Source organism: Gobio gobio, assembly GCF_949357685.1.
Source record: "Gobio gobio genome assembly, chromosome: 15".
Classification (NCBI taxonomy): Eukaryota; Metazoa; Chordata; class Actinopteri; order Cypriniformes; family Gobionidae; genus Gobio; species Gobio gobio.
In genome coordinates, this window is record NC_137108.1 from 48159622 (window position 1) to 48184420 (window position 24799).

The 24799-nt window shown below is 38.4% G+C and overlaps 1 long non-coding RNA gene across 1 annotated transcript in view; it reads right to left on the minus strand.

Moving 5' to 3' along the window:
• LOC307138911 overlaps window positions 1–10523 on the minus strand; it is a 63855-nt gene extending 53332 nt beyond the window's left edge. Inside the window, exons 1-2 of the long non-coding RNA XR_013818069.1 lie at window positions 10355–10523; window positions 9076–10179 (exon numbers count right to left, since the gene is read on the minus strand). This is a non-coding gene — a long non-coding RNA (uncharacterized lncRNA). The remainder of the gene's footprint in view (window positions 1–9075; window positions 10180–10354) is intronic.
• Window positions 10524–24799: the final 14276 nt, after the last annotated feature.

Below are 24799 nucleotides of genomic sequence, written 5' to 3' on the forward strand. Positions count from 1 at the left end.
CTTTTCATCATCTCCTCGGCTCTGGTCATGGTGTCGCTCGGTGAAAACACAGCAGATCAGATGATTAAGGTGATCTCTCACTTATGTAGTTATGTTTTATGGCCAGTAGTTCTGAATTCAAAATGTGTATATAGGTTATATGTGTGGATGTTTGATGCATCCTCATGTTCAATATGTTTAACTATTATTTAGTGTGTTTTAATAATACACTCTGGAAATTCTGGGTTGTTTCAACCCATGTGTGTGTCAAACATGGACAAACCTAACGGTTGGGATAAAAATTTAATTTCAAATTTAAACCAATGGTTGTGTTTGTCCATATTTTACCCAAACATGAGTTGAAACAACCCAGAATTTTTTAGAGTGTATACGTTGAACTTATCAGAATAGTGAGGTTATCTTTATTAATTCTATATACAATAATTCTGTGTAGGTCTTGGGTTTTAAAGGGCCGGGCAAACCCCACACCGCGACCCCAGGACATCATGTGGACGAAATTAATTCCAGTTTCAAGACGTTTATGAGTGAGCTGAACAAACCAGGAGTCCCGTATGGGTTCAAGACCGAATCAGAGGCTGCTCGTGTCAACATCAACAAATGGGTGGAGAAAAAAACACATGGTGAAATCCAGCATAAACTTATTCCACAAATAATTCTTTGCATGGTTTTTGCTGCTTTTTTAGTTTTATGGTTTATCAAGGGCCATGTTCAGCTTTATGGGTTCTTGATTTGAGCTATACATTTCTTTGGAGGTTAAAGTTTTGACTTTAATGCACTGAGCCGTGCCCGGGCGCATTTGACCCCCAAAGTCTGGTTCGGTTGACTAGTGTGAGTGCTCCGTACCATGCCCACTTGGAAGAGTAATAATTTGCAGTGTATTCAAGTGAAAATCACTGCACGGCATAAATTATAAATCTATTAGGCCGTTTATTAGCGCTTTTCTTCCTATCTTCTTCAAAACAAAAAGTTGCATCGTGAATGACTTAAGAGGGTATGTTAAGTGGAACCATAAGTTTACATTTCCATGAGAACTTTGAGACAGACGCTTTAATATTGTAACAGTCTCCCTAGGAACAACCTAGGGAAGACAACTACAAGATAAATTTGAGGGAGGGACCCACTGACCAATCTTACATTCAAAGATAAAGAGCAAATAAACAATTCAACATAAACCCCAAACCACAAATAGATGTTTTTATGGTACATTTATGAAAAAAAACACAAAAATACATCCCCATCAACAAAATCCAACAAATATTGAAACCACAATAACCCCAGAAAGAGTCACAAAAATGCCATTCTGTCATGGTTGTTTAGCAATGAAGCATTGGCATCAAGGAAGATTAGTCGAAGAAATGTCCATTGAACGAGGTGATAAAACGCAACAGGTAATCCAAATAGAATCCAAACACCGAAGTGAAGTCCGTCCTTGATTCCACTGTCCTCAGGCTACAGAACTTTCATGTTCATTGAAACATCAGCATAGAATCACCAGGATGAAAAAAAGATTATTTATAAAGAGTCCTTCAACAAACAAAACATACAAATTATACTTATAAATTACACTATACACTATAAACCAAACAGCATCCACACAAAAAAATATATATATACAACTTACCCAGAAATAACTACCCTTAACATAAACAAGACAAAAGGAAACACTTACTTGATTGAGCTTGAAAACAAAGTTTCTCAATCTGGACTCTGAGCCGTTTGTGTGAACCATGGGAGAAAAAACATGGCTGTGTCCCAATTCGCCTACTTATACTACGACCTAAAAGTATGTACTCTTTTTGTGAAGAAAAAGTACATACTTTTCAGTGTGTAGCAGAAGAGTATGCAATCTTTGGGACATACTACTTCGTCATCTATAACGGACTCTGTTGCTTTGTTACGTGCATCCCATCAACGTTTAAACCGCCCTGTCAATCATCGTCACAGTTCAAATCCTCCACATTAAGTTTAATTTTCCACCGTATCGGAGATAAATGTAGTCGCACGTTGATTTGCCATTCGTGGGTCTTTAATGCAGAGACTCCTCTCATGTGCTTGCAAAGTTAATGGCCAAACATTTTATTACAAAAGTTCACAATGCTGCTGCAGGTGAAATATAATGTGGATAATATTGAATAATATCGTTTTGTCAGGTTAAATACTGATACTTGCTCACTCAAACCCCTTTCTCTACTTAACCGCCGGACTCGCATAACCACCATGTTTGTAGATTAACACTTTTTATCCACGTTTGTAGTTCTAATCGACTCCTCGTCCATCTCGCAATGGGTTGTGGGCAATATCAGCCGTTAGAGTGCGCATCGATCTGCACTTCGAATTCTGACCAGAAATAGTAGACATCCGAGAATCTTTTGAATACTCTTTTCAACATATACGATTTGGGACATACTAATTCTTTTTTCGAATACTATTTAGTACAGATAGTATGCGAATTGGGACACAGCGCATGATTCCCTTTCACCAAACAATCCTGACTTCTTCTTCTTCTTTTTGTTCCATGGCCGTTGACTCCTTAGGAGTATTACCGCCACCTACTGTTTAGCTTAACTCCATAAGTCTAAATCCTAGTCTAAATCCGGTGATCTAGTCCTGTAACCTCTAAAAAAGTTATTACTTCCTTAATCCTCTGACTATTACTCAAAGCCTTTCCCAATATATCCATAATGCCCACTGGTCTGTTCTTTATATTAATAAAAAGGTCTCTACGCTGTTCTTCATATTTACTACATTTTAAAAACACATGTTCTACGGTTTCAACAACACCACATTCATCACACATACCATTCCCATGCTTTCCCATTAATGCCAGAGTTGAATTTAATCCTGTATGACCCATCCTTAGTCTAGAAATCATTACCTCTTCCTTTCTATGCCTTCCATAATACAATTATTTTTCCGCTACAGATTTTAGCGGAAAACCTACCTGTACTGCTACTTTCCCATCTTTGTTGCCACTTTCCTATTATTTCTCTATTAATTATTGATCTAACTTCATTTCTTCCTAAAAGTATCTTTACTTCTATCAAGTCTTTTTTTAACGCTTCTTTTGCTAATGTATCCGCTATTTCGTTTCCTACAATCCCAATATGTGCCGGCACCCAACAAAAGTATACAATTCTACCCTCAATATTCAGCCTATATATTAATGTATAAATTTCTAGTAGCAGGTCATCTCTATCGGTTTTTGTTGAAATTATACTTTTAAGTGCTGATGCAGAGTCTGAGCAAATTACAGTCGGCACCAGGTTTGGCTTAGTTTGCTCTAGCCACTGCAATCCTATTATTATAGCAGTTAATTCTGCTGAATATACAGATAATTTGTCACTCAATCTCAAACTTATTTTTGTCTCAAATTTTGGAATATACACTCCTACTCCTACTTTTTGTTCTCCTGGATCTTTAGAACCATCAGTATAGATCTGTATACAAGAGAAAAAACGTTCTCTAATAAAAACATTAATATCATATCTATTACAATATTTTCCTTCTGCCTTCTCTCGATCCTCCAGCAATCTCATCTCAACATTAGGTTCGGGAATATTCCAAACCGCTACCCCTTTTAATGGCATATTAGGACAAATATCTATATTTTCCATACTGCATTCCTTAACCCATTGTTTATGCTTCCACCCAAAACTATTTCCGTTATCCTTTTTATATTCCCAACAATCATTTAAAATTTCTCGTGTACGATGACTCTTTGTACAACCCTGTAAATTAACCCAGTACATCATTGTAAGCTTTTTCCTTCTTAAGTCTAGTGGCATCTCCCCCATTTCAACCCTGATGGCATCTAAAGGTGTTGATCTTATTGCTCCACAGCAAATTCTAAGTGCCCTAGCTTGTACACTGTCCAACCTCTTTAGCTCTGACTTTGCTGCATCACCATATACTGCACACCCATAATCTAAACTAGACCGTATTAAGGCTTGATACACATTTAATAGTGCACTTTTCCTTGCTCCCCATTCATATTTGGCTATAGCTTGCATGCAATTTATGATTCCTTTACATTTGTTCTCAACTTTCCTAATATGTTTATTCCATGTTAATTTGTCATCAAATATTAACCCAAGGTATTTAAATTCTGTCACTCTCTCTAATATCTGATCATATAATTTCAACTTCACTTGTTCCACTTTCCTTTTCCTTGTAAAAATCAAATATTGGGTTTTTAATACTGAAAACTTTAGTCCCCACTCCACTGACCACCTTTCAACTGCGTTTATTGATTCTTGTATTCCTTTGACTACATACCTTAAGCTCCTACCTCTTTTCCAAACTGCACCATCATCTGCATATAGTGCTTTCCCTATACTTGGTTTCACTCTTTCAAAAATATCGTTAATCATTATATTAAACAATATGGGACTGATTACACTCCCTTGTGGAGTCCCATTCAGAATATCTTGCAATGTTGACATTTCTTCCCCTATTCTTACCTGAAATGTCCGTTTAAACAAGAAATCCAATATCCAGTTATACATTCTCCCCCCCACTCCGATTGTATCTAGCTTAATTAATAGTCCCTCCCTCCATAAAGTGTCGTATGCCTTTTCAATATCAAAGAAAACAGTAACAAGATATTCTTTCATTAATAAAGCTTTTTTAACCTCATTTTCAAATAATATCAAAGCATCCATTGTAGATCTTTTCCTCCTGAATCCACTTTGAGCTGATGTTAAAATCTCATTTTTCTCAAGAAAATAATTTAATCTTCTAACTATCATTTTTTCCATCACTTTACATAATGTAGATGTAAGAGCAATTGGCCTATAACTACTTGATTTTGTTGCATCTTTACCTGGTTTTGTTACTGGTATCACTATTGCTTTTTTCCACTCTTTTGGTAATGTTCCTTCACTCCATATCTGATTATATACATCCATTATTACTTTAAGAGCTACGTCCGGTAAATTCTTTAACATACTATAACTTATACTATCTCTCCCTGGTGTTGTATCCTTTGATGTGCTAATCGCAATTTTAAGCTCAAAAATATTAAAATCATCATTCATATTACTATAGTCATCTTGTTTTTTCATACACACATTCTCATCCATTTTATTTAACTCTTGCCTTCTCTTTAAAAACTCATCACTCAAATTGTTTATAGGCTACTGTGGACTTTAGCAAATGTTTTGGCCAATATTTCTGCCTTTTCTTTATCTGTTCTGGCCATCTTTCCATCTTCCTCAATTACAGGAACTTGTTTGTGTATATTAATACCATTAATTTTCCTTATCATTCTCCACACTACATGCATTCCAGTCTCTCTCCCAATTGTGTTGCAAAACTCCTGCCACGCTTTCCTCTTTGCACTTTTAATTACTCTTCTTGCAGCTGCCCTTTTTATCTGATAATCTATTACTGTATCTTGAGTTATTAATCTTTTTAAAACCCGGAATGCCTTATTCCTTTCTTTAATCGCTATTGTGCATTCTTCAGACCACCATGGAACATTTTTCTTTCTTTTTCCATTACCTCTTATTAATGGTATAGATAGATTCGCTGCTAGAATGATTTCATGTACTACTCTTTTATATCCCTCCTCAATATTCCCTTCTAGCTTTATGTTTTTGAAATTTTCTTCACACAACATACAAAACTCTTCCCATCTTGCCTGTTTAAATCCCCACCTTGCACACTGACTGTAGCTTTGTTTTTGTATCGCACTCTGAATCTCACATACTACAGGCCAGTGATCGCTACCCCAATTTTCCTCTTGTACGCACTGTAAAATTCATTAGCCCAAAAACCGAAAACTAATGACGTGGTCAAAAGGAATTCTGCGTTTTCAGCCTTTCGGTGAAGTTCTTTTAATTTATTGATATCTCATTTTAAATCTGACTCCATTAATAATTTTATCTGACTCCAATTCTATCTGACTCCATAAAGTGTGTTACATTTAGAGTTTATCAGCTGATTTGAAGATTAGTTGCGATTTAATTTAGATCAATGATTTTTCGTAGTATCACTTATTTTCAAATATTAATATCCTCCATGGGACACGGAGTCGCAAATAGGCTAAGCGTCCGGATTTCGCTTGCTCTAACGGTCACAGATTAGTCAGTTCTGATATTACAGAGGATTGCAGGGTGAACTATCTTACCTCTAAGTGAGTCACACATGTGCACTCATAATAAAACATGTAATTTTAGTGATAGTCACGGAAACTGCAACTTATAATAACAGTGGCAGGTCAGAAATCAGGTTTTCCCTCATGCATGGCTCAATGCTCCCGCTATGGAGTTCCCAGTATGGCCTGCCCTGGCAGAGAGATCTGCGGTAGAGGTCTTCACGGGTCCAAAAATTCATACCCGAACCCGAAGAGACCCGTAATGTGCTTAACGGAACCGACCCGGACCCGTCTATTATTTCAAAAGCTGGACCCGGACCCGTGAAGATCCGAGAAATGCCAAAAACGTAGTAGGCTACCCGGAACCGACCTGGACCCGTCTATTATTTAAAAGCTGGAACCGAACCCGGCGTGAAGACACAGACCCGACTGGACCCGTTTGTCACATATTCCACAATAACTGATATTAACAAGTCAATAAACAAGTTATGAAAAATATAACTTTTTGTCTTACCTAGCCGCCGTCTCCCTTCCTTGTAACGTTACTTGTGATGCATTACATCCTTGCCAAAAAGTTAAATCCATGTTATTCCTCTCTTGTTATTCCAAGCATGCTTAATTCACTCATCATTTCAGCTTTAAAAGTCCACTTTATGTCACGGTGACGGATGACAAATGCGTCTTTGCAGATTTGCATTTCGACTCGAGTTAACTCGCATAATAACTTTGACTGTTTGCCTTTTTGAACTATAATAGCGATTGCTCGTTCGGTGGCCGCTGACGTCCGCATTATTTATTTGCTATAATCTCTGTGAGCGAGCCTGACCACCAAAACTTTAAGAAATAAGACGGTTCATTCATATTATTATTAAAGTCAATCACAGCGGAAGCTCGGGTTGCCATAGAAATGACAAGCGCTTGATACTGCACATGCGCGGTGGCTGGAGCAACCTGAAATATGAGCTTTTTTACGCAATTTGAGCATCATAGAAAACTTTTGTGACAGTTCAACTGAGATTTTGTTGCTGATTTTAAATATATTATTTAAATATAATTTCAAATCAAACTTCAACAGTGCGTCACACGTAGACAGCACTTACTTTTTTCTCATGTTTGTCCACAATATGCATGAAGGATGCCCGGACAGAAGAGGTGCCGTGGGTTTAACTTCTTTATATTCGTTGTTTTTTAGCTTTTTTCACACATCACTCATGAAGGTAACCATTATTATTACCGTGCGCTTGCAGAGAGAGCGAGCGAGAGAGAGCGAGCGCGTGAGGCGAGCGAGCAAGAGAGAGAGAGAGAGATCGCTCGTGTTTTTCTTCTTTCTTTTTTTTAAACCTTATTTCCCGGCTCACACTTTTCTTATCCTAATTTTACAGTTGCAAGTTACAAAAAACACACAAGCAGTGCTGACTGACTCTGATCACGGGCAGGTGTTCTCCGAGTCCGGATCGACTCGGGTATTGCACACAATGTTAAACAGACCCGGGACCCGTAGTAATAGATTGGGACCCGACCCGGACCCGGCTGATCATTTAAAATATAGACCCGAACCCGTACGGGTCCCGGGTCGGGTCCCGGGTCCACGGGTCTCGGGGGCTCCGTGAAGACCTCTAATCTGCGGTAACCCCTACAAAACCCCGCATGGACATGAATAAAATAATGATTTCAGAAAGATACAGAATAAATCAAGATTAACATTTATTTTGGCCAGACCGGAAAAGTAAATAAAGTAAACAAGAATCCATGGTACACAACTGATCAGCGTAAAAACATAAAACACAATTGCAAAGCAATATGAAAATAATTTAAAAGAGTCATCATGTCTGGCACATCTACATGCAGTTTGCACGGGGGGTCTGATTGCAGAATATTCCCCCAGAGAGTTAGAACATCCAACCTTAAATACTCCAACTAGAACAAAAGGGCTGTAAATATTTGCAACACCCCCACCTGGTTTTGGGGGAGTGTATCAGATATCTTTGAAGAGACTACTCAAAGGAGAACTGAATTCTCATTAGTTTTCCAATCTTTCTAATACTACCATTGACTGCAGTGAAACTGAGACCATTTTACCATTCGCACTGAGACCTTTAAAAAGACATCAAACATGAAAGGGATAAAACAATAGATTTACAAAATACATCATCACTGATATATCTGCATTTGGTGACTTGAAACCAGGACAAGGAGAGGGCAAAATGGGGAGGGGGGAGGAATGTTTGTCAGGGTGTTGTCACAGTTTCTGTGAGATCTTTTCCTCAAGATTAGTGACTTTTATTGTTCAATTGCTGAGGTGTGTATCTCAGCTTTTGTCTTAGCACCAAAACCGACTCTTACAGGCGGCCCCTGGCCAATTGGGACAAATTCAGATTAGTTCCCAAGGGGACATACTTGGACATTCCTTGTTTCCATATTTTGGATGTAATTTCCGAAGTGTTCATGGTGCTGATCCTGGAGTTAACAGCACAAATCAATGGGTGCCGGATTCAAGCAGTCACCTGAAATAACAACATTAAGACAGGCTGAACATGAAGATGAAAACACTGCTGAAATACACCTCAGTGGCACAGTCCCTTTAGGTGTAGGCGTACTGTGCTGATTGGATGCTGTAGCAATTAGGCAGGATATCTGTTATCCCGTTGGTCAGGTTTGTTTCCACCTGCCGATGATTGTGAGGGTTTTCAGTCTGTAGAATGACTTGTTGTCCCAAGTCAGTTGCGTTAGTCAGCATGAGCAGAAAGTGTCAGTGGAAAGTGTCTTTACACTTTGAGGAAACATCTGTGTCCTCCCCAGGATTATTATCAATAGCTGACCCTTAGAGAAATCCTCGGTCACCTTCAAGCAGAAGGTTTGGTTTGCCGGGCAGGTCAGATCTCCATGGGTGAAGAAATCATTTCACTGATGATGCTCCATCGTGTGCGAGACACCTGAACAAATTCTGAATAACCATGCAATAATTGAACACCGATGACCAGGGGCGCCGCCAGGAATTTTGGGCCCCATGACAAAAAAATCTAATTGGGCCCCCTCTGCGCAGCTGTTGTCACCAAATCTCTAGGACCTAACTGTCCCATCAAAAGCTTTACATAACTCTAATCAAAGGCTTGCAACTGTCTTGCTTCTTGTAGTTCAATACTAGTACTAGCACAATATTTACTGCTGGTGATTTGTAAATGCAAGTCTGCATACATTATGCAGTTCACTATTTGATGCAAGATTAAAAGCAACCATAAAAATGTCCTTAAAGCAACAGTATGTAAACATTTTTACCTTAAAATAATGTTTACAAAATCGTTTCAGTGGTTCATCAAGTTGTAACAGGGTGAAAGGCACTTATGCCTCTGCTTTGCGTCTCTATATTTGCTATTACCACACTATGTAAGATTGCCAGATCGGGTCGCGTTTCTGTAGTTCGAATAAGACATAAGAAACTACAAATTTGACTTGCTTTACGGCAAGCGTTACAATAGTCATTATTTGTGATATATACAGGATATTAAAATATACCATATACCAATAAATGACACTAACACTAAAGAACAATGACATAAATGACCTATAGTATCACCACGACTTGATTACATACATTAAATAGATTTGTGTGTGTGTGTGTGTGTGTGTGTGTGTGTAAGCTTCTCAAATAAATTGTCCTTCATGATGGGAATAATAAAGTCTGTATTATAGATGTCATTCAACGGCCAAAATTCAGTCTAAATGAACGCATCAAACTGGATTATTTTAATATTGTCTGTAATTTACATGCAGGTTGAGGTAAGCTAACTTACTCATTGTTTCTAACTGCATCCAGTACAGACAGGAGTTTTGTTTTTATGTCATAATGGTCATTATGTGAGAAAATAATTTGTGTTTGATTTCTGTCATTAATAAATATTTCATTTTCATTTTTGTTATGGTAAAAAAAAAGAGCAATAGATTAGAGACAGAGAACCACACACAGTCTCCCTGTAATGATGCTAAGTCATTACCACAGTATTGCTCACCTTCTTCACTGGGACAGGGAGGGGTGCAGTTATGGGGAGACTGGGGTGCTGGTGACTCCTCTGTTGTTAAGTCTGCTAAAAGGGGCATGGACAATGATTTAATATGAATATCTTGCTAAACGTTTCCCTGCACTGATTAAATGTTGATGAAATGTAGGCTTACTAGGCTAACACTAGCATGCAGCTAGCTAGCTTATTTCATTATGGACAACAGGTTAATAATACCACTCACAGACTAAAGGCTACCCACCTTTCTTGGTGGAAAAACTGGGATACAGAACGACACCCTGTCTTTCGTCTTTCCTCTCTCTCCTTTCTCTCTTTCCTTTTCTGAAAACCAGATTTTATTTTGCTTCTCAACATTATGATCGCTCTGTATTTTTAGCGCGCCGTGATTGACTGTCTGCGACTAACTAATCACCGTCCGTCCGACCGTCTCTGATGAGTGCGCTAAGGCAGGACCAAACCATTTCATGCAGATACAGGGGGGTGTGGTCGGTCAATATTAATGTTTTATTTTTTGGTCAATGGGGATATTTAACTTATTGCCAAAATAAGTAAAATCAAAGACATCATTAATTTTATTATTATTTGAAATATACTCAATGATGATAGTTTATATAGTGTATAATATAATAAAAAAATGAATTAGTTTTTACCTATTTGTTGGGGCCCCTCTCTGTCAGGGGCCCTTGGAATTGTCCTAACTTTTCCCCCCTATACGGCGCCCATGCCGATGACTTTGTGGTTATTGTGAGATGGAAAAAGAGAGTTGTTGGATAATCACAAGAACATCAAAATAACAACACATGATAAACTCCTGTCAGAAGTGCGAGTGGTAAAAACGGTCTCATTTCTCAGTGTCATATATTTAGTGAGCAAGTCTCATTTGATCGCCAGATTCTTCAATACCACTAGTGATATTGAAGTGGAATTTAAACATGGTCTGGATGAATTGAAGGAAGGGATACAAAACCGTCAATAGAACAGTAGGTTTACCAGCAGTATGCATAATTAAAATATATCACATAATTAAACATGGAAATACACAATTGGATAATTGCCATTATAAAATTGTTTGTATCAGTTGTTTTGAATGCAAATCATTATTGAATTCTTATGTTTCAATCAGATTACTTAGAGAATGAGATTTACAGAAAAAGAGATTTAAAATCTTTAGTTAAACTTTGGCACTCATCTTCTGCGCATTTGATGTACAGGCGGAGTCACACTCAATGATGCAGGTCTGACTGAGAATTGTTTACTTAATTTATAGAAATGCCTGCATCCCAGATCTAAGTCTTTAGATATATTTTATTGTCATTAGTCATATGTTGGAAACTAGGGGCCCTTCCAGTTTTCAACAATGCTAAGGACTGGACATATTAAACATTTTGTCCATCAGTTTACTGATCAATTAATTGTCCATTAATTAATGTGTGACAAAGCCATGCACATGTTTTATGCATCTTGCAGTGTTTACATATAGGAAGTTGACATGGCTGTAAGCCGTAAAATTATTCAAACCAAATAAAAGGTAATTATGAAAATAAAATTGTTCAAACCAAATAAAAAGGGAATTATGAAAAATAATTAATTTTGTCCTGTATGTATGAAGATTAATAGTGTATGATAAATTTGCATTATGTGTATGATTTTGGCCTGGATAGTCCCATGATCTATGCCAGGAAAAATGTGTTGTGCGGTGATAGAATTAAGGATGTGTGTTGTGTATGGATGTGTATAGGAGATGGGTGGTGTCTATCCTACCATAATCTGTGTTGTATAATTTTATTCCAGTTTTTTTACTGGGAAGCCATTTAACTATGTGTGCTGTGAGGTGTGAATGGCTTCATGAAATCTCTTCCCTCCCATCTCCTAGATGTTAAGTTGTGTGTGTGTGTCCTGACTTCAGACCCAGTGGAATCTGGATCTGAAGGGTGGCAGCCATTCACCTGAAAGGAAAACAAGCACAGAGCGAAATACAGTTTAATCTTGAACCTTTACACAAATTTAATTAAGATAGATGAGGCTATCTTATTTTTTCTTTACTGGTCTTTAGCCAGATAGTTGTTGTAGATGGCTTTAACCTGTTACGGTTTTATGCCATTAGGAGAAAATTTGTTGTAGTTTACAAAGACATGTATTATTATCATGATCATGTTTCTGTGAAGAAAAGGTCAGATAAACTGATTTATAATGGTCAGATCTGACTATGTGTAAATGCAGTCAGACCAGTTGCACCTTAAGTTGCTGTTGCAGTTGCGTTTACACAATCTGCTGCATTGTGATTTTATCACACCCAGGTCCCCTGGGGCAATCTCATTAAATGATGCTGTTTATACAAGTCAGATCTGTTGTTTAGAGCATTCGGTCACCAGGTGTTTATGGTGTCATTTGAACTCTTGACCCTTTGAATCTCTGTGATGTGTGACCCATGTAGAGTGAATGCCTCAAGTTAACATAACACACAACTTTCATTACATTCCCAGTAAAATGACTTCCCCAATCAGGTCTCCTGTAATCTGACGCACCCAGAGAGGAATTTGCTAACACTTGCGAGTTTCTTTGCAATGGAAAACTTGTACCTCCCCTTTCTCATTGGGCTGCAGATCAATGAAATGTAAATTGTCAGGCCTTGCCTGAATTCAACTTATTCAAGTTACAACAATCAGGTTACTCATTTAACTGGGCATTGTAATTTTTCTCATTTAAATTCTTGCACAAATAGAAGGTACAGAAGTTCTTTCTCTTTAGGTTTTTTCTTCTTCAGTTTCTTCCTTAACAATTCTTTCTTTAACCCTTTATATTCTCCTTCCCATCATTTCAACACTAATAATGCTCTTGTTTCCCTACTTGCACATCCCATCTTTCTACATTCTAATCCTTCTAATACTTTCCCAACCTTCTTTCCTCTTCTAAATAATGCTGAATTATCCTGAGATTAAAACCATTTCTGGCATTTATAATATAATTTACATTATAATCATAATATAAATCATATTATATTAAAATAGTATGAATTAAATAATCATTTTATTTGCTGGACTCAAGAGGAGTCATTTGTCCATAATAATTTGTTATCATCTCACTGATCTTTAGATTGGCCCTGCAGCTACTGCTGTGCTGGCCTGATCATTGGGTGCACAGCAATAAGACCAAACTGGAAGCCAGTTATAAACTTAGTTGCTGTGAACGTTCAATAAACTGCAAACACTGAGAGCACAGATCAAATTATTGCTCAATTCAAAGATTTTTGTGACTACACAATATAGAATTGGGCACAATTTTCTTGTTTTAGGCTGAGAAGTTATCAATTGCATTCTTTGGAGAATCTATTTGCATATGAAAAGGAAGGTTTGACAAACACAGGTCTGATGGAGAAAGCCAAAGATTATCTTTGTTCTGTTAATTTTCTCAGTCTCTTCTGAGACAGTGCAGTGATTGCAAAGTCTGAAGTAAGACCCTAGTAAAACGTTATATTTTATAAGACATTTATAATTGTGACATCAGACCTGAACCAGTTTTGTCCACCTTCACATTTTACACACAAAGGATTCCAGTGAGATCGTTTCAATGTTATTTTAGCTCATCTACTCACAAGATTTCATTCACAAGTTAACGTGACCATTTGTTCTTTTTCTTTGTCGCGTTGTTGCAGCAAAGCAAATTAACAAATGTAACTGGACATTTTCCTCAGAATTCAAGGTTTTAATTTACAGAGCTCTCTTGAGTACAGAAATAAAATTTCCTCTCTTGCTGCGTGTGCAAACAAGGAGACTTTTAAAGCAAGGGATATAATTTCTACTCTACGCTGTTGCTTTCACGTTCCTGATAAGCAATATGGTTGTCTTCTTTTCACGCCCCATCAGATTTATACAGTATTCAGTACTATACACTCCCAACATTTATAAAAGGCAAATAAGAATGGACTTACCATAACAGCTGAAGAAAGAGAAGAAGATCAAACCTCTCGCTTGTGGCATCCAAATAGATTTACAAAATAAATCATCACTGATATATCTGCATTTGGTGACTTGAAACCAGGACAAGGAGAGGGCAAAATGGGGAGGGGGGAGGAATGTTTGTCAGGGTGTTGTCACAGTTTCTGTGAGATCTTTTCCTCAAGATTAGTGACTTTTATTGTTCAATTGCTGAGGTGTGTATCTCAGCTTTTGTCTTAGCACCAAAACCGACTCTTACAGCACCAATTGCACTTACCTGCTAATGCAGCTGATGTTATTGTGAGATCCAAACACGAGAAGCTGCCTTTACCTATATCCATTCTTGTTGCTGTTCCATCATTCAAACATACTAATGAGTGTTCTTCCATAAATTCTTCTACAATTAACCCATTATTGTCTGTATTCTTACTACCCCATAGACCATTATGTGCATTAAAATCCCCACATATAATAACTTTACCCTGTGAGTCACCTAACACATCCTCTAGAATACTATTATTTATTTCTTTGCATGGATTATAAAAGTTTGAAATTCTAATTTCTTCATACCTTCCCATTACTTCTATACATACACATTCTAATGAATTATTTATATTTATTCTCTTATACCCTATACCTTCTTTAATAAATGTTGCACACCCGTCCCCTCTATTTACTCTGTCTTTCCTTTCTACTACATACCCATTGATCTTAAAGTCCAACAAATTATTTAGCCACGTCTCTTGAATGCACATGATGTCTGGTGTCTTTTCCATTTCTGAGATATGTTTTTTAAATTCTTGACCATTTGCTATTAAACTCCTAGCATTCCAATGTAGTAGTAGGAAAGACATCGTACAGCTAAGTACAATTCCTCTGAGTCATATCCATGGCAGCATTTCCTTCCTCCGCTTTCAGAATGCCATGCACCTCCTCTGCTGAAACTCCTCTGCTCCTGTTAACTTGAGAAATTTATTAGCACATTCTACAATAATCCTTAACTTGTCAGATTTCTTTTCCACTTGTGAGGTGCCATTCACCACTGCACAAATAAAGGCCACAAAGTCAATTTTGTTTACTGAGATATGCAGTTCTGATTTACTCCTCTCTTTATTTACTTCTCTCTGGGAACAGGATTCTATCCTATTTCCTCGCACATTTACCTCCGGTTCAGTTTTACCTTTGTCTTTTATCTTCCGCACAGCTTCTGCATATGTCAAATTTTGCACAGTTTTAATTTTTTGAGCTTCGCGGGCTTCTTGTTGTGCAGGACATCCTGCGTATGCTGCGCTATGTCCACCGCCACAATTACAGCATTTAATCCCTACACCATCCTAACACTTGCCATATTCGTGTTCCCCTCCACATTTTGCACACCTCATTTTCCCTTTACAAAAATGTGCAGTATGTCCCATCCGTTGGCACTTGAAGCATCTCAAAGGTGGAGGTATGAACTCTCGTACCAAGAAGCTAACAAATCCCAGCTTCACTCTTGTAGGTAGATTATTCCCTTCAAACTGAATCATTACACTCATACTCTCACATCTTTGGTTGTCTTTCCACATCTGCAATCTTCTAGTAGATACAACTGTTCCTCCACTTCCTCAGGCACTCCTGAGATAACTCCTCTGATTCCATTACCTATTTCTGTGGATGATAATTTTCCTCCTGCCAGTGATTTCAGTTTCAAAATTTTTTGTTTTTGTTTTTCATCCTTACATTTAATCATTATTCTTCCATTGTTTAGATACTCTACAGCTTTTACTACTCCGATCTCTTTCTCAATTGCCTTCGATAGCTTAACAGGATGAATTTGTTGTTCTGGCTGCTTAGCAAAAGTAATTAGTACCTTGATTTGTCTTTCTTCCTCTTTATCATATACACCTCTTGTTTGCTTTGTTTTATTACTTGTTTGTTCACAATCAGATCCATCACCCATGCTATTCTTTTTCTTCCTTTTAAATCTTACTTCTTGAAAATCCATTTCTTGTTCATTATCACTATCTGATATTTCTCCCCTCGTTTTCCTTCCTTCCGCCGCCATTTTCCCTCATCGAGTCAGCCGACCAGCCCAACCGATTCTCCTGACTTCTTCTCCTCCTATACCTGGCTATATACCAGGGAGAATGCTACCTAGAGCCCCCTAATGCATATTAGTGGCATTACACCAAAAACATAGTAACCAAACTGTGATATTGTTTTTTTTATTATTATTATTATAACAATATAGTGTTAGAGATTCAATCAATTAATTTAGGCCTATGAGAATCAATTCAAATCACTGCTCAAAGTGAACAATGTCCACTTGTATTTTAGACAAGATCGAGGATTTGCTGCCATCGAGAGCCGTCAATAGATTGCCAAACCTGGCCTTGGTGAACGCCATCTACTTCAACGGAAACTGGTTGAAGAAATTCCCAAAGGAAGCCACCACAGATGGGCTGTTTAAGCTGAACAAGGTGAGATTTCATGCTCTCAAAAAAAATTATCAGTCTTGAAAAGAGCAGTTATAAAGTGTTTCAACTGATGTTTGGCAGACTCAAACTAAACCAGTGAAGATGATGCATCACAAAGCAAAGTTTCCTCTGGCCTCAATCCCAGAGATGAACAGTCAGATTCTGGAGCTGCCGTATACTGGGACTCACAGTATGTTGATCATCCTTCCTAACGAGATTGAAGACAACACCACTGGCCTTCTGGAGGTGAGACGGCACAGATTCATAAGTGCCGTTTAACCCTATAAAGTGTGCTGTATCATATTTGCTGTGCAAATTTTTGTCCATACAATATTCAATGGTAGCCTATGGTTTGGTTGCTTAGCTCAAAATCACTTCTTTACTGTCAAGTGCATTTCTGTGTGACAAAAGTGCAATATTAAGTTTGTTATCTGCATTTGCAGTAAATTCGATAATATACATCATTATTTGTCCCTGTCCTAGTTTTATTTGTTTACTCCAATTTAAGGCCCTACAGCAAAAACATTCACGGGAAACTCATGGGCCGGATGGGCTGGGTTTGCCAGGGCCGAATTTAAGCCCCCGTCCAGCCCTGACTGAGGGGTGTCATATTTGTGGCTAGAGACACATTGCAGCATGTTGGGACAAAGTCTTGGCTAGCGAAAAGTGGAATGGAAACGTCCCATAACTGCAGCTTAGCATGAAAAAATCCCATTCCAACAATACCGACTATTACCAGCTCTTCTCTCACCACATGAAAAACGTGTTACCATGATTTAGTACCCAGCTGTAGTGTCACAGTAAGTCTGCCCAGCGTGTCCAACATCTGCCGGGCCGCAATATAGTCTTTCTTTAGAGGGCGACTGCAAAGAGCTGGGATTGATATCCGAAAATCAGAGCTCATTAATGAAACACTGGAACCAGAGTCTATTAAAATGGGAAGTTCAATGCCTTCAATTGTTCCTTTAACATTTGATACCAGTGGCCCCCCAGTGTTTGTGCACACCTCTGCATACAACAATACAGATGAACTGTCATCCGGTTCTAGGTCTTTGGGTAGTACAGCTGGTGTTTGGGCCGCAACATCAGCTACAGTCCGTTTCCCGGCTCGTAGTTCCTCTCCTCGCCTCTAGGGGTCATGAAGCGCACCCCCTACTTCCACGTTTCCTCCTCATAACTGCCTCTTCTCCCCACACTGTTCCTTACAACCATTAAACTCTATTAACGGTTTTCTTTCAGATGAGTGGCCTCTCTGCATCTCATATGTCTGCATGCGGCAAGCCAAGCGTGCCCCTGACAGCAACACTAACCTGGCTCATGTTTCCTCCACTCATCTGTGCCGCTATGGTTCACTCTCTCTTTCAGTCTGTGATTTTCATCCTCCAAACGGTTAAGAGCTACTTTCATGCCCTTCACCTTGTCAGTTAATCTATCAATCGCTCTGTATTGTCCACTTATGTCTGACACAGAGTTCACATTAGCAACAGCCCCTTCGGCAGTCGACTATGTCTGACATCAGCAGTCACATATTCCATATCAATCGCATTTCTTACGTTCTTGCACCGACCTGCAACTATTACAGCCTCCTCCATGTCTGTCGCTCTCTGCTCATAACATTTTGTCCTCAGCACTGGGTCCAGACCCGCCACGAAAGGGCGAAAGTTCTCTTCCCTCTGGGCCTCATCCACTAGCCTGCTTATTTCTGCTGCATACACTTCCAAACCCTCCCGCGCTGCATGGGGGCGGGCAGATAGGCTGGCTTTGAATCTCTCCATGAACTGTCTCCTTCCAAAAGCCTCTTTTAGCTTCTCCTTTATCGTGTAATAGTCAGATTTAACAGCATCAGAGAGCCTGTCCCACAGAGAAAAGGCTGCATTGCTTAGACGTGTCGGTAAAATCCTTGTCAGTTCATAGTTGTATGAAGCTGCTCCACTCCCTTCCATGAACGCTTTGACGATACTTCAAACTGTCTGGCCCAGCACACAAAGCTTTGCCTCTCCTCTCCCGAGAACGGTGGTGGCACTTCAATTCGTACGCTCCTATGGCCTCTGTCACGGTTCCACGACACACTAAAACTATCCTCATCCTTGCACCACATAATTACAATCCGTTGACTGCGTGTTATACTTAACTATACATTTTTTAAACTATGCTAACTAGTTTAACACCCGCCAAAATACTTTAAACACTAATTCAACTTATCCAAAATAAAATCCCTGCCACCAATGTTGTATCAGGCTCGCTTAAACACTTTCAGATAATAAAATTCACGAGTTCACACTTGCAAATAAGTCCGATAGATTAAGTTGGAAAACATATTTGGCGTGCTGTCCGAGGAGAGGGCTCTGAGCTTGGTAATTGGCCCGATTGCAGAGTAATATCTGCACCCCGCCCCCTCCCCAATTCTTCCTCTTGTACAGTCATGCAGTGTGAAATCTCCTGTCGCCGATCCATCTGGTTGTGATTCTCCTGGGAGGGCAGACAAGCACAAATAAACTGATATGGATTTGAAATTATTTTATCAACTTGAAGTACAGGCAAGGCATATTTTAGTTTTTTTTAGGAACACATCTACAACATGCATATATGTTTATGTTTGCACGTGACTGTTTTAAACCCGTGTTTAGAACCTTGTTTCTCCCTTGTCTGACCAGACCCGACCCGCACCTGTATCCGACACAGTTAGGAGGTTTTTCACCCGTTTAACCAATATTCGCGGATCATCCCGAACCCGTGCAGGACTCTAGTGAGAGTTTATATTACCATGTTACGTGACAGATATAGAGTGACGACTGAAATGTTCATACATTTAATGTCTGTATTCTGCTATACTGTTATAAAGATCTCATTGATTTAAGATCTCATTGATTTATTACAAGCATCAGAATTTCATCTTTCTTTTTAGCCACATAAATTTCAGCATCTGCACCAAATTGCATATTTTTGCTCAGTTTGAGCCTCTGAATATGATTGAGCATTTTTTCCTCCATATTCTCACTATATCATACTATATAAAAGACTGACACATTAACATGTCTCTATTTGTTAACCAGCTTGAAAATACACTGATCTCCGAGTTAAGGGAGTGGACCAAACCCAGCAACATGCGTCATCGAGAGGTTCAAGTGTCTCTGCCCAGATTCACGATGGAGAAAACCTCTGACAACAAAGGCCTGGTGCCGTCGAAGGTGATTCATAAAGCTTTTGTTGAAGTCAACGAGGATGGACCCAGAGAGGCTGCAAATACAGTCAACATCACAGAGATAACCTCAATGCCCTCAACCTCACCCCCAGCAATCTTTAACGCAGACCACCCGTTCCTTTTCTTCATCTGGCAAAATCCCTCCAATGCCCTTCTGTTCTATGGACGCGTCTGTTCTCCTTGAAGATAGTGATGATGAAGTGATCATTCTAGATGATTGTGTTCCTCTGATAAATAAAATCACTAGTAAATCATTCAGTGAAATTGTCTGTGTGTATTTACTTTAACAGAGTCATTTAAGATTTTTGATACAATTCGGTACAAGACACAACAAATGTAAAACATTTTTTTTTTTATTAATCTGTTTTTAAGCTAGGCTACTTGTATTTATTCAACAGGTTGTTCTGGTCCTTGATTCAGCCTTTTCCAGCCACACAATATTCCCCCAGTATCAGCACAGTGTCAAGGCCGATGAGCAAAACACAATAATTTTACAAATACCTTTGTTATTGTGTCACGGAAGAGTTTTATTAGGCGAGAATGTAGTTATTTAGACCTCAAATAAACATAGCTCATATTTGGACAATTAGTTTAGACGCTTTTCGCAGATGTGAGCTCCAGACCATCAGTGGCCGTTTTACACTCATGTGCCCAACATTGCTCCGGCACGAAGGGTTGGAGATCCAAATGCAGCTTTTTTTAGAGGGACAATCCAGACACGTAATCCAAAATACAGGCAATAGCTCAATATCCAGGCAGGCAATCCAAACAAGCAAACAAGGCAGGGGACAGAGGCAAAAGGGTAATCCAAGAAACAAGCAAGAAATCCAGCCAAAAACCAAGAGACAAGAAACACTCAGAGATCCTCAACAAACCCGTCTCCGGCGTGAAGACTCCGAACTTCACCCAGATGGAACTGGATAAATATTCTGAATGAACTGATCCGATCTGACTTCTGGCCTGTAATGCTGCATGAATCATAATCATACACTGTTCGTTCGTTGGCCAGAGGAGAACTGGCCCCAACGGAGCCTGGTTTCTAGCCTATAGGTTTTTCGAGATTCTGTCACCTGATGGAGTTTGGGTTCCTTGCCACAGTTGCCTCTGGCTTGCTTAGTTGGGCACACGCACACTTAATATTCAACAATAATATCGATCTGCCTGTATTGACACCACTGAATGAGTCTGAGCTGAACGATGACATCACTGTTTTCTCCAGAGCTGCTAGACATGATTTAGTCATGTTCAATCACACAATTTCATCACTAGATATTTCATCACTAGATAGGCGTGAGAGATATTGTTTTTACCGTCTGTTCAACACTTCTTTTTTTTTTTACTGTGTGTGTGTGTGTGTGTAGGTTTTCTAAACTTGTGAGGATCAAATATAGTGAAATATTATGATAACCGACGAGCAGGCGCGCTGGAAGCCGTTTCATTCGGGGGGCTGAGAGTTGGTTCGGAAAATGTGTGACGTCATTATGTTGTCGCTGGCGACCAGACAGGTGTTGTAGTAGAACCACCCCTTTCGCGTCAAAGAGCACTGACGGCCCCACCGCCCCAGATTATTGTTGTTTAAAATTAATTACTTGTTAAACCCTGATCATACACAGACACACTCTTACTTGATCTGCACAAAGGGTTAATCATCACTCATAAAGCATTCTTTTTATTTGTGTTCATTGGCTACATACAATATCCAGCATCTGCCAGGGCTCTTAGTCCATGTGCGCATATTTGGAGAAATAATTATTCATAATCACATGTTTGTAAAATATTTCGTCATACAGAATAACATTTCTATTCATTTTGCTGAATTATGCGATCTGAAGAGCTCAAACAGCTAACAGAGCTAGCGACGACTCCCCTCTGAACCGGCAGCTGTGATATCGTTAGCTTGTAAAGCTGTCAATCATCTCACATGATCCAACGTGACAATAAGGCTGTGATTCTGGATGGCGTTCCTGTGTACACTTCCTCATTTTCTGATTCAAGAAGCTAATAAATGCAGGATTCAAGTAGGCTATATCTGCTCTGCGTGTGTGATTTCCTTTCGATTTTTGTTATTTTATAGGAACAAAGAATGTTTACAGTATGGATGCTAAATCCGTGTATCATTTCAGTCGTTTTTTATTTAATTTAATATTGAAAGTAGAAAAATACGAAAACGGTTCCTTTTTCTTTCTTTTTTTTTAAAATACGAAAAACAAGAATTCAGCTTGATTTTTTTCGTTCTGAGGTAGAATAATAAACAGCTGGAATCCAGCTATTTATAAAATAAATAGGCCTACACAAATTAAGGTGACAAAACGAAAACACTGAATCCGTTTGAAGCTTTGAAGAACCGGAATAGTTTTTTTCCCGTCAAACTAAGTTTTTTTCATCATATAAAAATAGCAGGCCACACCTTGACTGGTTTTACATTTTTTTTAAAGTAGCATGTGTAAGTGGTGCAGGGGCGTGGGAAGTGGGGTTGCTGCAAAGGATTGCAAATGTAATGCAAATTTTTGTTCATTTTATTCATTTTTAAAATTGTATAATTTATTTGTAATAAACATTTTAAGTGGCCCATTAAAAAGTATTATTTATTTGTTGAATTATGTTTTTAAAACGATTCCGTTCATTTCTGAAGCTCATTCCGCTCAGCACCGCACGCTCAACCCAGAACTCCCTCTGTGCCATGCTGGATCAAATATAGGTCTTTCTAAAATAAATAGTTAGGCCCCTGACTAAAGTTTTTTTTCTTTTCTAGTAGTTGTTCATTTAAGCCGTTGTTCACGCTGCGCTGCCGCCTCCATGTCATTAGGGACTTTAAGCAACAGCTGCGAATGGAACGGCAACGGTGTTCTGACGTTGTATTGCGCATGCGCGACTTTAACTGCTACTCGCCGTAGCCGAGAACGTAAAAATCACTAAGCAACCGTAAACAAGACAGCGCAACGCAGATTTCATTCATTTATTGAACTACAAAAAATGTCATTCAAAAAAGCAAGAGAAGAGTTGCTTTTGGCATTAAATAATAATCTATTGTCAGAAGAAGAGTTTTTACTCTTGTATGATGTGAATAAGTCTAAAAACCTAGATTTACCTTGTAAGCAATACTTGCCTTTTAACCTTGATAACATGGAAGACGATGAATGCCTAAATGAATTTTGCATCAGAAAATGTGACCTACCAATTCTGGCTGATGTTCTCGGGATTCCCAACAAGATCGTTTGTGATCAGAGAAGTGTTGTGGGAGAAGTTGAGGCGCTGTGTATGCTGCTTAAAAGGCTGACATACCCATGCCGGTATAGTGATATGATGCAAAGATTTGGTCAACGACAAGTTCCAGTCCTGTGCATGGCCACAAACGCTGTGCTGGACTACATATATTCTGCACATCACCAGAGGATAACTCAGTGGAATGACACCATACTGAACCCTGCAGCACTGGAAACATATGCTGACTGCATCCACCAAATAGGAGCCCCTCTTGACAATTGCTTTGGATTCATAGATGGCACTGTACGACCCATTGCCAGACCAGGTGTAACACAGAGGATCCTATATAATGGTCACAAACGAATTCACAGTTTAAAATATCAGGCAGTAGCCATTCCTAATGGTTTGATTGCTCATCTGTACGGCCCTGTAGGTCAGTATGAATGCTTTACCATCTTTAGAAACATTATCATTAACTTTAATATATTATATATATATATATATATATATATATATATATATATATATATATATATATATATATATATATATATATATATATATATATATATATATATATATATATATATATATATTTATTTAAATTACATTTTAACAGAGGGAAAGAAGCATGACTCAGGAATGCTGGCAGAATCTGGTCTATTGACACTGCTGGAACATCATGCCATGTCTGTAGATGGTCATCCAATGTGTGTGTACGGCGACCCAGCATACCCACTGCGTGTGCATCTGCAAGCCCCATTTCGTCATGTTCACCTCACCGCTCAGATGATGGAGCTCAACAAAAGAATGAGTGAAGTCAGTGTCTGTGGAATGGATGTTTGGGGACATAGCAAACTACTTCAAGTTCATGGACTTCAAAAAGAATTTAAAAATTGGTTTGAGTAGTGTTGGAAAAATGTATGTTGTATCTGCATTGTTAAGAAATGCACTTACTTGTCTGTATGGTTATCAGACATCGCAGTTTTTTAACTTGGATCCTCCACACATTCGTGACTATTTTTCATGAAGTAACACATGCACAGCTATACTGTGCTACGTATGCATGTTTAAATAAATAAATTAACAAATAATCAATAAATAAGTAAATATATTGTAAACACAATATAAACAGAATTTAAAAAGATTGAGACATTTTATAATAACATATTTTATTATTTTGATATGAACAAAAAATTATTTGTTTATATATAGTTAGTTTAGTACACAAACACACAACATACATAGCACAAAATTGTATTAAAAATTTGATATTTTATGTTAACAAATTGTATATTTTATTAACAAGCATTTATATGTTAATGTTTTATGAATGAAATCACAAATACTTCTTTTTTTTAAATTGCAAAAGAATAAAATAATCACTATTTCTTTGACATATTTTCAATGAGACTAAGTAATGCTTGCCCTTGCTGTTGCTGTTGCTGAAGTAGCATAGTCTGCATTGCCTGCATTTGCTGTTGCTGTTGTTGCATTAGTTGCATCATTTCACTCATCTGCCTTTGTGCCTGTTGTGTTGCTTTTACTTGCTCTTCAACTTGTATTTTTTTTTTTATTCCAATTCCTTTTCCCTTAGAACCCTCTCAGTCTGGCTTCTCTCCCTCAAAAACTCAATAGTGTCATTCCCACTCCTTCACCTACGTTTGTCGTTTCTCCAGTCCTCTCCCTCTTCACTAAGCCTCCTGTTGGTCTGGCTCACCCTCTCCATGGCCCTCTTCCTCGCCTCTTCTGCTTTGGCCCTGTCTGTCTCTAACTTCCTCGTATTCTCATCACTCCATTTGTTTTCCTCGGCTGTTCTTTCTTTTTCTGTTATTTCTTCTATTAGATCATCAAGCTCTGTTTTTTCTGTTGATGTGCCACTGCTCTTC